The sequence below is a fragment of the Amphiura filiformis genome, chromosome 18, assembly GCF_039555335.1.
Source record: "Amphiura filiformis chromosome 18, Afil_fr2py, whole genome shotgun sequence".
Lineage (NCBI taxonomy): Eukaryota > Metazoa > Echinodermata > Ophiuroidea > Amphilepidida > Amphiuridae > Amphiura > Amphiura filiformis.
The window spans coordinates 6,743,157-6,759,299 of record NC_092645.1 but is presented as its reverse complement, the minus strand read 5'-3'; positions in this window follow the sequence as shown (position 1 = coordinate 6,759,299).

Here is a 16,143-nt window from a genome sequence, read left to right as displayed (position 1 = left end):
CTATATTCTTTATTAATAAATTTGACAATTGTTTCCAACTGGGTATCACATCACTGCAGTGCATGTCAGATGGAGCTATGGCTTCTCAGTGGCGATAGGCGTAGAGCAGAAACAAATTATTAACAATTTCAACATTATTAAGGTAAGGGCATATCAACATTTGAAACATATGCGTTATTAATTTTTATAAAGTCACCTCTGCCGTGGGAATGTGCAAAATGTCTGCATGTTAACATATTTTTTAGTTTAACGTAATAACTTATCAAATTGTTGTTACATCAAATTGTTATATTTGGCAGCATTTTTGTTTAATTTGTCATCATGAAAAGAATTATTACGTGATTATAAAACAAATTTTCATTTCTTTCTATCTGCATGCATGCATTTCTTCCTCCCCTTTCTCTACCAGTATGACCACCGTGCTTCATAGAAGCGTTGATGTACCCCTAAACCTGGCATTTAAATATCCTATTATATTTGTCTTGTTTTGTATGTTTACGTGTGTTTCTCCTCTCACTCTCTCTCACTTTCATCTTTTTTTTTGTATTTCTTACTTTGTTACATTAGATTGCTGTTGTATTATTTCCAATATATCCTGTCTTGTTTGTACATTTTTCATCTTTACTTGTTTGTTTTGTTTCTTTCTTCCTCTCTTCCATTTCCTTGTGTCATTTTCTTTCCTTCTTGCTTTCTTTCTTTCCCTCTTTCTTTCTTTCTTTCTTTTTATTTTCTTTCTTTCTACCTTTCTTTCTTTCGTTTTTCTTTCATTCTTTCTTTCTTTCTTCCTTTTTCCTTTCTTTCTTTCTTTCTTTCTTTCTTTCTTCTTTCTTTCTTTTTAAGGAAAAATCGGCAACATATTTTCAAGCATTTTTTTTTCATTTTCCGCGATCAGGAGAATACTGACCACTGTTATTTTTTTCTTTCTTTCTACCTTTCATTCTTTCTTTCGTTTTTCTTTCATTCCTTCTTTCTTTCTCTCTTTTTCTTTTTTATTTCTTTCCTTGTTTCTTTCTTTCTTTCTTTCTTTCTTTCTTTCTTTCTTTCTTCCTTTCTATGTGTCTTTCTTTCTTCTCTCTTTCTATTTAGGAGAATAATCGGCAACATATTTTCAAGCATTTTTTATTTTCCGCGATCAGGAGAATACTGATCGCTATATGCAAAAAATGAGAGTTGCGGGCGTATCGTGTAATGTTTTCAAAAATCACAATTCTTAATTGTTATAAATAAGGATTCGGTTAAAAGTGTACTTTTTGTCGGTTAAGGTTGCACAACTAATTCGACAATAGTCGTTGTGGCGACTACTAACTGTATTCACGACTTTCGTTTTTTACCCATTTAAACAGTGCTAATGTTTGGTACTTCAGGATATGAGCAGTCAGGATGATCAGTACAGACAACACACAACACAACAGCATATGAGATCAATTAACTGGAGATCTATGACTTCCCAGTGGCGATAGGCGCAGAGCAGAAACAAATTATTAACAATTTCAAAATTATTAAGGTAAGAGTATGTCAAAATTTGAAATATATGCGTTATTTTATAAAGTCACCTCTGCCGTGGGAATGTGCAAAATGGCTGCTCTCTTGTTAAGATAATTTTAATTTTCACATAAAAACTAATCAAATTGTTGTTACATCAAATTGTTATATTTGGTAGCATTTTTTTGTAATTGTTCATCATGAAAAGAATTTTTCCGTGATTATGAAACACATTTTTCATTTCTTTCTATCAGCATGCGTGCATTTCTTCCTCCCCATTCTGTAATGCTATCAGCATGACCACCGTGCTTCATAGAAGCGTTGATGTACCCCCCAAACCTGGCATTTAGATATCCTATTATATTTGTCTTGTTTTGTATGTTTACGTGTATTTCTCCCCCTCCCCTATATAAGAAATAGGTTAAAAGTGTACCCTTTTTATCCGTTAAAGCCATATTATAACATTTGCTGAGGAGAACGCCCTCAAACAATTTAAAATTCAGGATTTAACACGATTGTAATGTACTTTGGTTTTATTATTACGATAGAAATGTTAGTCGAACGCGTATGCGGTGTGCGGGACACATACACACACGACAGAGGATCGTACTATATTACAACCGCCGGAGTAACATGCATTGGCGCTAGTAGTAAATTCCCATTTTCTTTGCTTTACCTCACTTGTTCGGCTCAAAATTAAAAGGGGACATATCTGACAGTAAATGCTAACATTTTATAGAAAATGAATAATAATCTATTTTTAAAGAAATGTTATAATATGGCTTTAAGGTTGCACAACTAATTCGACAATAGTCGTTGTGGCGACTACTAACTGAATCCAAAACCCACCCAAGTCCATGGGAAGTGACTTTGAGAAAAAAAAAAAAGCCTGTGTATCATTTTAATTCCTTCAGTTAGATTTACCTGGTCAATATGGTAAGATGTACATGCAAATGGGTGAGTTAAACTGTATTAGGTATGACGATTAGCATTTCAGGGACTTCGTGGGGTTCATTTCAAATTCTGGACTTGGGTGGTTTTTAATCATATACAAAGACAATATTGTTGGAATGAGATTATCACTAGTAAGATAATACAAAATAAAGCACACAGTTATGTATAATGTTGGTAAGCATTCTGCCATGTAATATAAACCACACACTTTCCTTGATTAAACCCATTTTTTCAAAAGTCACTCTCCAGCAATGAATGTGTTACAAGTGGACTTTTATACATACTGGATTTCAATCAATGTGTTACAAGACTCAAATCGTGGACTTGGGTTGATTTTTTCATACATGCTATTTTTTCATGCTCAATAGACACAGAGGATGAATCTGAGTTGTTCTTTCATACATATGACAGGCCTATATATAGCAACACTTTCCCATGCTTAACTCAATTTGACCAAAGTATGGACTTGGGTTGCTTTTGTATTCATATTATTCAACTGTATTCACGAATTTTGTTTTTTACCCCATTACTTTGGCTTAAAATAACAGACAGCTTTACTGACAGTTGTTACTAATAATATTTCATAATATTTGGCCAAGAATTCAGTTGAATATCTGACCCTAGTCCATATTTTGGCAACTTTAGGCAACTTGATGACGTCATACATTTCTAAAATTACCTTCATCAGATTATTTGGGTCCAGAAATCCCAAAAATGAAAATTTCGCCTTTTGTTGCAGACAAAGATAATACATTAGCATTGAAAATTTAACCGACCAATCAAAATTCAGCGATTTGATGACGTCATACGGTTTCAAAAATATCTTCATTGAATTCTGTGGTCCCCAAACCCCTAGCATAACATTTTATCATGTGGCTTGTCGGACTGTTGCAGTGGTTTTCATTTTCGGACTAGCGGAGAGATGCCACTTTCTGGCTACATAGGGTCCCATCCATCATTTTTGGACAAAGGTGCCATCCGGGTTATAATATTATTCGTTAGAGTCTCCTCTATCTTTTTAACCTGGCTGGCATTCTAAAAAGTGATGTGAACTGAGATATTTTGGGTTTAAAATCTGTTTTTGTTACTTTTTCCCCCAATTTTTACCCAACAATATAAAATCTAAGAGTAACCATAACTTCAAAAGAAAATTGACTGCAACCTTAATTTTTGCTCTGTGTAATAGGGCATCTGAATATTTTATATCTGTGAAATCGTACTATATGGAGGCAACATGTAGGTTAGAACATGATTTTTCCACATATTATTTGGATTTTCCCACTTTTATAGGAAGGCCACATAATAAACAAGTCCTATGATTTAAGATTTAGAGAGGCCACATAGCGATTTTGAAGTTTACATTCAACATTTTTGGATGTGTTGAGATATCTGGGTTGACAAATGCAGTGTTTGTGATTTATTTTACCTTTTTCACAAAACATGTCAATTGAATATATGAATACAAAACCCACCCAAGTCCATACTGTGGCCAAATTGAGTTAAGCATGGGAATTTCTTGCTATGCATAGGCCTGTCATATGTATAAAAAAAACACCTCAAATTCATCCACTGTGTCTATTGAGCATGTGAAAAATAGCATGTATGAAAGAACCACCCAAGTCCATGATTTGAGTCTTGTAACACATTGATTGAAATCCAGCATGTATAAAAGCTCGCTTCTTACACATTCATTGCTGGAGAGTGACTTTTGAAAAAAAAGGATTTAATAAAGGAAAGTATGTGGTTTATATTACATGGCAGAATGCTTATCAACATTATAAATACCTGTGTGTATTATTTTGTATTATCTTACTAGTGGTTATCTCATTCAAACATTGTTGTCTTTGTATATGATTCAAAAAAATATCCAAAATTTAAAACGAACCCCACGAATTCCCTGAAATGCTAATTGTCATACTTAATACAGTTTAACCCACTCATTTGCACGTAAAACTTACCATATTGACCAGGTAAATATAATAGGTTTTTCTCTCAAAATCACTTCCCATGGACTTGGGTGGGTTTTGTATTCATGTATTCAATTATTAAAACAGCTATAACATCGAAAATAATTAAAATATGAACTTCATATTTGCTGTGAAGAATACATGTTACATGTGTATGCAATATTCGGAAACAAAAAATTGCATAAGAGCAAATGCATTACTTTGTGATTTTTACATTTTGCCCCCAAAAGGTGAATTTGACATGGCAAAACAAATTTTTTAGAATTTATGATATTTTAAATAAAAAGTATACCAATGTAATTGATATGAATGTGTGCATCTAAAAAGTTAATCATGGCAACTTCCTAAAAACAAAGGTTATTGACCTATGACCTCTTGAAAATCAAAGGTCAGCATAAAATGCTTGTTTTTGGCTATAAAATGGCAATTTTTAGCTAAAAATTGTATTTTTTTCATTTTTTTTTATTATTTACGTGCTGTACACAAGTATTTATTGCATCTAATGTTATTTATAAGAACTATCACCACAATTTAAGGATATTTGCAGGAGTCACAGGTAGGTCAGTTACCATAGCAACCAAATATTCCGCCATTTTTCAGTCCATATTGATGGCAAAACTGTCAAAAACGGTCATTGCAAGTTGACCTATGATTTTCAAGATATTTTGTAGCACTTTTTAACATAGATTTTTGTTTCTATATCAAATTATTCGTCTTTTTCTGCTATTTTGTGGTAATTTTATTTATATAAACTGTACATTTGTGTGTAAATTGAGGGCGCTATTTACATACATCATACATTTAAATTAGCCAAATCAGATAAAAGGATTTTCGAAAATTCCCTTGTCATTTTTTAGTCTGTTTGCTGACGTTCTAAAGCAACAAAAAAAACAAAAACATTTGTCTCAGCTTCCCGCACGCATAGCTTTATAAATTGCCCTTTTTGGCGCCCGCTACGGCGGCGGCCTATTATTTGGTTTGACTTTGCAAAAAGCTTCTAATTTCGGTCTTGCTAGATTTACTTCGCAACTGTTTTGCTTAAAAGTATGCCCAGCTTAATAATAAAACCACAATTTGCTTGGATTTTATTTTATTATTGTTTTCTGATATGTACGGGATGAAATGTTGTGCGTATATTCTTTGTTTAAAATACAAAATTAATGGACTTATAAAAACACCAAATAAACCGAGACCTTTGAACCCGTTTACAGTCTCTTTAATAGCGCCATCTCTTGAAATATCTTGATTGCCAAGATCTTAGCAATCAAGAGATGGCGCTATACTAGCACAGAGAATATAGATATGTATTGACTTTATTCAATAATAAATTCTGGCTTAATAGCAATGATTATTATGTATGCATGTATACTATCACGTAGGCCGTGAACATGGGCTATTTTGTATTCAGTAGGCCTATTAAATATTTTGTGAAAAATAAATTAAATGTTTATAAATCACCTTAGTAACAACCTATAATTTTTATTATCTATTTCTATAACACGTTAAGTGGTCTAATCTAGGACTAGTATGTATAGGTGTAAAGCATTGTTATCTAAATGTTAATATTCATATATCTTTAAGTATTGATTTGTTTTTTTAAATCACTAAATAACACTTCTTCAGATTGTTTGTCCTTGTCTTCTTTACCGATGCAGTCAATCATAAGAAATTTATAAATACCCTGTTTGGAAAACAATCCATAAGGATAAAATATGTAAACCTATATTCTGAATAAAATAATTCTGCTCCAACAATTACCCCCCCCCCCCCCTTCCCATCATAAACCATTTCCTACCAAATGGTAACCTGATGCAGTCAATCATAAGAAATAAAAGCTATTTTACATAAATCCATAAGGATAAAATATGTAAACCTATAGGCCTATTATGAATGAAATAATTTTGCTCTAACAATCACTCCCCCACATGATCTACCATTTCCTAACAATAGTAACCGAAATGGTAACCTGAGCTTTATTCCTTTTTATTTGAAACCAATCCTCTTACATCCCATACAAACGATTTTACACCTCTCCCACTGCACTAAATAGCTTTACATTTCCAAATCTTTTTTTGCTTTCTATGCTAATATTACATTATTGTTTTAAAGAGAAAAAAAGTATAGGTGTTGTGCGTTTGGCAATTTGGGAGGGTGGGTTCAAAATGATTATAGGATTATACGGGAGTCAATTTTTCAAATTGCTCAAATACCCCTTTCAAATATATCAAATTATTTACATTAAATAAATAAATAAATAAATAAATAAATAAATAAATAAATAAATAAATAAATAAATAAATAAATAAACGAAAAAAAATTGAACAAATCATAAATATAACCATTGCTGGCAAGCGGATTCGAACCAACGATATTGAAATTACCAGTCTGATGCTCTACCACTGAGCTCTGACAGCATCTAGCGATGAGGGTCGAGTTTTTAGCGTATACAGTGTTTGTCTGTGATGATGCCGCCTCGTGAAATAAATAAATATAAAATCTCAATTTTTTATTTAAATTTATTTGATAATTTTCTAACCTAGATTTTCTTCAGAGCAGGGACAAATATTTCCCCTTTTGTCCAATTTGACCGCTAAATAAGAATCTACTTCTTTTAATAATAACAGCACTTAATATAGCGCTTTTCCAACCTGATCAAAGCACTTTACAAAGAAACAAAATATATACAAAAACATATAATACCAGAAAAAAGGCTTAAAAAAAGCAACAATCAGTACAAGTGAGTTTTTAGGTTACTCTTGAAACTATCTACAGTGGGGGAAACTCTGATGTTTAAAGGGATGTTGTTCCACAGTTTGGGTCCCTGTACACTGAAAGACCTATCACCAATTAATCTGTTGCTCCTGGGGACAACTAGACGAGTTGCGTCTAACGCCGAGCGTAAACCCTCTCTGGTTGGGATATAGATCGTCAAACAATCAGACAGGTAGATTGGTGACAGGTCATTCAGTGACTTGTAGATGTATAAGAGGATTTTGAACATGATGCGTTTTTCGATGGGTAGCCAGTGGAGGGATTCAAGAAGCTCGGATGACGAGTAGCGGCGAGGGACTTGGAATACAATGCGAGCAGCTCTGTTCTGTAAACGCTGGAGACGAGTAATATCGGTAGACCTGCAACCAGATAGAAGAGCATTAGAATAGTCTAATTTTTAGAGAACAAGTGCTCGCATTGCATTGCTACAAGTATCTTGATCGATATAACGACGAATTCTGGATATATTCCAGAGGAAGAAATTCAAAGATTTACACAAGGAGGTTATGTGAGAAGACATGTTCATTGCTGTATCAAATGTTACGCCCAGATTTTTGATTGTAGCAGAAGGTGTTATTACAGTACTACCAATGCAAATTGTAGTGTTGAGAAGGCGATGCATGTTATTTGGGGATGCAGCTATGAAAAAATCAGTTTTGGAATCATTGAGTTTGAGTTTGTTTTGTGTCATCCAGCAACGTATTTCTTCCACACAGGATGACAGCTTGAACAGAGCACTAGCTGCTTCACCTGGAATACTGGGGTTGAATATGAAATACAATTGAATATCATCTGCGTAGAGATGATATCTAATACCATGATTTCGGATTATTGAGGAGACAGGTTGAGCATACATAGTAAATGCTTTTGGACCAATGACCGATCCTTGAGGAACGCCGTAATTCAGAACATAAACATCCGATATTGAACCATGTATACTGACATGAAATGTGCGACCGGTCATATATGATTTGAACCAATTTAGAGCTGCGCCTTTGATACCAAAGTCAAGTTCAAAACGATCAAAAGAATGTTATGATCAATGGTATCAAAGGCAGCAGATAAGTCAAGCATGATCAAGAAGGCTGCATGGTTATTGTCAAGAGCCCGATCAATGTCATTTTTACCTGCAATAATGCGGTCTCAGTACTGTGTTTGTTTTTGTACGCTGACTGGAGAGTTTCATCAAGATTATTCTCTTCCAAGTGCTTGCTAACCTGCTTAATCACAGCCTTCTCGATAACCTTGCCAATGAAATTGATACTGGAAACAGGCCTATAATTTTGGAGGTCGTTCCAGTCAAGGGTGACTTTCTTGATGATGGGAGTCACCCTAGCTTGTTTGAGATTATGTGGAAAAATACCGGTAGTCAGAGAATTGTTTACAATACAAGTTATATGAGGAATAACAATATCAATGTACTCTCTTACCATCCAAGTTGGCATATAATCAAGGGAGCAGGATTTGTTTGCACAACTCATGATTATATCACGAACCTCGTTTTCATCAAGTTCTTTAAATGAGACAAGATCATTTGCGACAACGATGTTACTACTGATTTAATTCCGCGATTTGTTCCATTAAGCAATATCAAAGATTAATGTCACGCATCTCATAACAGAGTTTTGTAGTTGGCTTAGTGGTCTTGCACAGTGCTTTTTAACCGGGAGGTACCGATATCGATTCCCACCTCAGCCTGCAATTTTTTTTTCAAGACTGGGAAATAATAACCTGACATTCGCCGCTGACATTCGTACTGCAGAAGCGGATTTATAACTTGTTAAACTTTGCTCCTTCCGTAAAAGGGTACATTTATTTTGGCACTACATTATTTTTTTTTTTCCAAATTGCTGGTATTAAATATCAAATGGTTATAATTGGAGGTCACTTCAAATCATCCCCAACTGAACGAGGTTCAGGAATGTCCTCTCATTGTTAATTGTTGGTTAACCCACCACTTGAACAGGATTTAGCCAAAGCAAACTTTTTACTAATGCTATACATAAGCTTATTATCCTCTTCAACAATAGGATTAAAGATTGGTGTTTGACTGGACTAAGATGAGAAACATGTCGGACAAATATTAGGGACATATGAATACAACCTCTATGCATATTTTGCACTGTAACTCGAAATACAATTTGCCGACTTTACGAGCGGTTTGAGATGGATGGTCACATTATGTGCTAGTGTCATTGGTTATTGTTAAAAGGCAATAAGGTGTGTAATTGCAATATCTCCTATGAATAGGAAAGACTCTCTTCATCGTACTATGGATGCTGGTGGTTCGCAATACTGTTATATAGGAGAAGGTACCCAGCAAACACAAAACGTTTTCGACATCATTCGCAAAAGGTTATAAAAGGTTGTCAGCAAACATTTTTTAAATGTCGGGTTATATAAAGGATTATAAAACGTTTTCATAACCTTAAAAAACATTCTTGAAAACTTGATAAAATGCATTCTAAACAGAATGTTATTTTGGGGTTGAAAAAATATTTTGCAAAAAATGTTTGCCCAACGTTTTCATGACCTTTATATAACCCGACATTTAAATGTTATTAAAAGGTTTTGAAAAAAAAAAAATTAAGAACATTTCTGTGTTTGCTGGGTTCAAATATTTTAACATAATGTTATTTAAGTATTGACACAATATTTGGCAAAAATGTTTTTAAAAATAGTTTATAATAACATTTTTTGAAAACATTTAAAATTATTGTTGTAGTGTGTTTCCATACAAAACGTTTTAAAACGTTAGCATGACCTTTATATAACCCGACATTTTAATGTTATTAAAACGTTTTTACCCAAACCAAAAGCCAAAATGTAACTTATTAAAAACTTATTAATACCATTTTACAAGAATCTACCCTTTTAAAGATGCAAACAAGATTTTAGATAAACAGCGCCATCATTGTTCAACTTTTCCTAAAAATGACAATCGTGGCCATATGGATTCGTGAAATGTTCATGTTCGTCATTTTTCTTTAAGTCTAAAATATTTTTGTGAAAATGTACACAAAAGCGTTAACAAATTTCATTTTTCATTAATCTGGCCATACATAAATCGATTAAAAAACTTATTTTGGTCTTAATAATAGGCCCTAAAATTGTTATCCTTGGGCATTTTTTTTTCAGCTTTGTTCACACTTCCATATCACATTTATAGCATATCAAAATGTATGTATGCTAAGTCACTGAAAGTTCATTGAAAATTGTGATTTCATTGTGTTTCATTCAAGAGATAGCAACATGAATGTAAGTGTTAAGCTTTATTTGAAGAATAAAAAATGTTTGTTTTCTATTGTTTTGTTGTTTTTTTTTTTTTTTTTTTTTTTTGGGTGAACTTAAAATTGCTAGATTCTAATGTTAGTACAAACCTTGATGGAATCTAATTCTGACCCCACGATGTGATTGAAATGCACGAATTACTCAAGCTTCAGCTTTCATGAAACACCACCGCCCCCCCCCCCATGTGAAAATAAGTATGTCGATTTGTTACCAGCAAACTTTTGACTAAAATACTATAGTTAAACATTGTCAAAATCAAATTTTATTGAAATAATTCTTATGTATTATCTTCACAATTGTTGTCACATCATATTTGATTGTTCAGAGAAGTCAATGCTCTCTTAGTTCTATGCGGTACCTTTCGCCTTTGGCGTATTACAAGCTGCCTTAGTTATGAGGGGGGGGGTGCCAAGTGACGATACAGTGCGGATGAATCTAATACAGTTCTTTTAATTCTATTGAACATGTTAGTGCAGTATTGCGTTTAAAAATTAGCTGGAAAATGACAATTTTAATCACCTGTATTTAAAGTTAGCACAAAACAAATCTACCGCTTAAAAGAGCAAGAGAAAAAGAGAGTAAAAGTTAACTTTGTCTTTAAAAAAATTAAATAAAAATCGATTTGGAAGAATGATAGTGGTTGGTGTAGTATTGCATTGAAATTGGCGGTATAAAAATAGTAATTTTAATCGTGTAAGGTTATCAATTTAGACAAAACACTTCAAATGAAGCTGCAGCGGAAAGCAAGAGATAAAGAAAGAGAAAGTACATGCAAGTGACTTCTTGTCTTTAAAATATAAAGAAACGAACTTAATCAGTTTGAAGTTTAGAACTATATTTATGCATTACAAGGTATAAAGTAAAAGAATACATATTTAGCATACAGCCTTGGTGGAAAACCCTTCATACAAATCTACCGCTACAAAACACGAGAGAAAGTAAGAGTACAAGTTATTTACTTTGAAGTCTTTTAGTTGAGGTTGGGGTACTATTGCGTTAAAAATTGGCGTTATAAAAAGTAACAAATTTGATCAAATAAATAGCGAGAGAGAAAGGGAGGGTTAAAGTACAAGTTACTTTACTTTTTGGTCTTTAAAACATAAAACACCATAATAAGTAACAAAGAAATTCAATTTTAAACCCATAATGTACAATCTGCAATTCAATTTTGTTTTTCAAACCTGATTCTGAGTATATTAGTAATGGGCTATTCCATTTAAAATCCATACTACCCCTGTGGAAGATTTAGCTAAAGTCTTCCACAGAGGGAGTATATGTTTCAAATAGAATAGACAATTGAGTAACATCCCTTTGAATTACTTACTCCAATTGTGAAAGATATAGGTAAAGTCATAATACAGGTGGAGAATGGGTTCCAAAATGACTAACCCTGACCAATTGCATTTGAACTTCATACTCCCCCTGTGGATGATATTTCCAAAATCTTCCACAGGGGAGTGCAGATTTTAAATGGAATAGCCCAATGTTTACACATGTCCCAACTCATACTTTTTTGGATTCTGCTAAATCTATTGTGTATTTAGGACATTTTATGCAGACCACTTTCAAATTAGTCTTGGCTCTTCGTGAAGAAATATTCCATACTAAATGGCAAAAAAAAAAAAAAAAAAGAAACATCAAACCTAGCGTAACCTGTAGTCGTTGTTTGGGAACACTCCTTTTGAATCAAACATCAAACTTAGTGTAACCTTTAGCCTTTGTTTGGGACATGCCACCCATTTGACCAGCGATGGTGTGAGATATGCGACCTGGACCTGGACATGGCATCAATAGATAAAGTATATGTAAAAGAAGAGAAAGAAATCCCACGTGCCCCTCACAAAATCCCGTCATTTTTCGTTTGAGGCCAAAATCCATCTTGAAAAAATTAGTTTTGAACCAGAGCACCTAAAATCCACAAATACACAAATACACTTTTTTGATAAGTCGACCACAAGGAATCTGACATTACTTTGACACTATCACAACAGTTGCCGGCGCCATCTTGAAAAAATGAGTTTTGGGTAAGTCCACCCAAGGATTCCGAATCTGATATTATATAGTTTGATGTTATGACATAATTTTTTCCCAGAAATTCAAGATGGTCTCATTCGGTAGAGCGAAAGCGTAACTTTTGAATAATAATAATAATAATAATAATAATAATAATAATAATAATAATAATAATAATAATAATAATAATAATAATAATAATAATAATAATAATAAAGCGCAATACACAATTAAGTCTCAAAGCGCTACATAAAAAACACTGTATACAAATAACAACAGAACAACAACAAGTTTAAAATGTTACCATGGTTACAGGCATGATATAGAAATTAAGTAAGTTTTCACAGAACATTTGAATTGATTAACAGTATCAGATATTTTAATATTGTAAGGAAGATTGTTCCAGAGCTCAGCTGCAGCAGAAGTTAATGAACTTTGACCATACAATTGAGTTGACACTATTGGAGTTACAAGCAAGAAATTGAAAAGTAGAGCGAAGATTGCGTGTAGGTTTATATTCATGAATAAGTTCTTGTAAATAAAGAGATGTTAGTCCATGAAGAGATTTGTAGGTAAGAAGAAGAATCTTATACATGATGCGGGATTTGATAGGTAGCCAGTGTAGTTCGCGGAGACTTGGAGATATATGATCACGAGATTTTGTAAGTGTTACAAGTCTGGAGACTGAGTTGAAGCTCAGATATTTGTGAATCAGGAAGACCATAAAGTAAACCATTGCTATTATCCAAACGACACGTTACCGTTACGAAGGCATGAACAAGTTTTTCTGTAGTTTGTTGATCAAGATATTGGTGAATGGGAGCACCTAGGATTATGAATTAACCCCTTTTTTAGCTAATTCTAAAATGGTCACGGATATGTAAGTGTAAGTGTGCCATTTCCGTCTTATCTGGGGTTTGTGTCCCTTATCTGGGGTTTACACTGCCGATCTGAGGATTACATCCCTTATCTAGGTATAAGATGCCTTATCTGTGATTAGATTGACTTATCCGGGGTTTACATTCCTTACATGGGGCTAGAATGCCTTAACCTTCGGATAACGCAGTCTAAACCCGAGATAAGCAAATACATATGTTTCTGGATCAGACATCGAATTGCATTCTGAATACGAAGAATGTCATTCTGATACAAAATAATTTTGATTTTTTGAAATTCGAGATATAATACAAATTTTATGACAAATTATTAAAAGTTGATATTTTTCAAATTTTTGATATATAACGGTCCTCGAAGTAAACTTAATAAATCTTATGATATGTGACCTGTCATGTCAAAAGGAGACACTTTTGGGCAGGTTATCAATTTTGAGGTTTTTACATATCTTAAATATAGAGATATTTTGCTCCACAACGCCGTTTTCCCCAATGAAATCGGACATTCCTAAGCGAAGATCTTGAGTTCGTAAGATATGGTATTATAAACTTGGAAATTGAGATATCGGCTATTAAAAATATTATTGACATTGTTGAGAGTAGGAATTACCTTGGAAAATGTCTCAAAAAATACAAGATTCAAGTAATATTCCGGTCTGAAACTATCAGACAATATTTTAAACATTAATAACATCACAAATTCGCAACAAACCCAAATTGTGAAAAAAATTATCCCCGGGCAGATTTTTGGCTATATCTCCGTTTACGATCCTGCCCAAAAGTGTCTCCTTTTGACATGATATGTCACATATATACTTTTAAAAGTACATACACTTTAAAAAGTGTAAGTAGCTGGAATGAAAAGCCGACGATCAATTGAAAATATTGACCTTTCGTATTGTAGATATTCTTATTTTTTTCAAAAAACACCAAGATCTTTTTGGTGTTTTGGGGAAAAACCCATATCTGCAATACGAAATGTCAAAATTGTCAATTGATTGTCGATTTTTCATCCCAACTACATACACTTTAAGTACATATCATTAGATTTATTATGTTTACTTTGAGGACTGTTAAATATCAAAAAATGTCAATTTTTAATCATTTGCCATAAAATGTGTATTATATCGCGAATTAAAAAAAAAAATTATTTGATATAAGAAGGACATTCTTCGTATTCAGAATGCAATTCGATATGTCTGATGTGCTCTCATGTTCCACAAAAAATACTGCTCAAACGCTTATACCAGAGCCTTTAAATCTGAGCTAAAAGATGAAACTATTGGCTGCTAGTTCCAATTATGACATAAATTATATGTCTTTGTTTAGGATATACAGGGTTGAGCATAACTGGTATAATAATCTTCACAATTTACAAGATACAATGATTCAACAATTCTTTATTTGAAAGGATGAGAATAGTATAGCGTTGCGCTAGGAAAATAGCAATTTTGATCGTGTCTGGTTATAAATTTAGACAAAACATTTCAAATAAAAATGCGAAAGATAGAGAAAGTCAAAGTACAAGTTGTCTTCAAAATATAAAGAAATAAACTTAATAAGTGTAAAGAACAAATAAAAGTTAACTGTATGTATTTATGGTAAGGCAAAGAAAAAAATAAAAGCATGCTTAGCGTATAGCCTTTGTGAAAAAAAGGCAGATGGTATTTTACAATGCAAAAATTATATCGTTATCATTATTGAAGAGATTCATCATGAATACAGTAATCAGATTTCATTATCAGTTTTCATAATAAAAATTCCAAGAAAAAATTGATCCAGAAACACCAGATGGATAAGGGAGTCTATCTGGATCCGGAGGAAATCACAACCAAGCATTAAAGTGAGCCTAATAAACGGCGACGAGGGGGCCTTCCAACTGAGTCACGTCTATGACCAATTGATCTTGAGGATGTCATCATCTTTAGATGACGCCATACCATCCAACAAAGGATCAATTAGCATATCCCACTGAGAAAGGCAACATACTGGATTGCTGAAACTATATGGAAAACGTGAGTTTTTTCTTGGAATTTTTACTATGAAAACTTTGAAATCTATATCGTTATCAGTTGAATAGCAGAATAAAAAACGACCGGCGACCCAAGTCCATATTTTGGTCAAATTGAGTTAGGTGTGCCGTTATACAATGATATCATTTGTGTGATAGACAGGTCCAAATTAATTCCGCCAATTATTCCGGTATTCAGTTGTGTACTTGGAAGAAGGGGAAGCTCTGGTTAGTTTGTTTTTTTTTAGTTTTTTTTATTTTAGTGGTTCTATGGTTTAATTAACGTAAAACCTGCTTTAAAATGTTTTAAATAATTGGATATAGTAAACCAATATAATTTCTGAAATAACGCGAAATGATATGTGTGAAATAAAGACAATTTCAGAATCCCTAATAGAGGAAGGGCGGACGATAAACATGATATTTAAAAATACATGTCGTATTGAAGATATTTATTAACAATTGCAGCTCCTCTCTACATCTGCATGTGAGGGCGTAATTTGATATTGAACTAGCTATATTGTTTATCATAAATTTGATTGATTCACAAGAATAATTTACAACTAGGTATCATACCATAGCGGTGCATTTCATACGGAGCTATGACTTCTCAATGGTCATAAGCGCAGAGCTGAAGCAAATGTTAACAACTTCAACATTAGTAAGGTAAGCGAATGTCAACATTTTAAATCTATGTGCTACTTTATAAACTCAGCTCAGCTTTAGTAATGTGCAACATGTATAGCTACTCTTTTGTTAA